The sequence below is a fragment of the Bombus fervidus genome, unplaced genomic scaffold, assembly GCF_041682495.2.
Source record: "Bombus fervidus isolate BK054 unplaced genomic scaffold, iyBomFerv1 scaffold0116, whole genome shotgun sequence".
Taxonomy (NCBI): Eukaryota; Metazoa; Arthropoda; class Insecta; order Hymenoptera; family Apidae; genus Bombus; species Bombus fervidus.
The window spans coordinates 27,501-27,778 of record NW_027212678.1 but is presented as its reverse complement, the minus strand read 5'-3'; positions in this window follow the sequence as shown (position 1 = coordinate 27,778).

The window sequence follows — 278 nt, the reverse complement described above, 5'->3', positions numbered from 1 at the left end:
GTATTTTCGTACGTACGTACGTACCTTAAGAATATCGTACGTACCCCGGCGCTGACCCGCGATGCGGGGGGTTGGGGGGGGGGGAGTGGCGCCCGGGCACGCCCTCGAGACGTTATCTCTATTGGATTTAAAGGAAAAAAAAATCGCTACGTACGACCATCGTTCGCATCGACGGCCGTACGTAGCGAAATTGTGTTTGGAATTAAATTGTCGATTCCAGCGGAGTATTGGTTTTTGCTTGAAAACGACAAAGTCCAGCGGCGTATTGCTTTTGAATC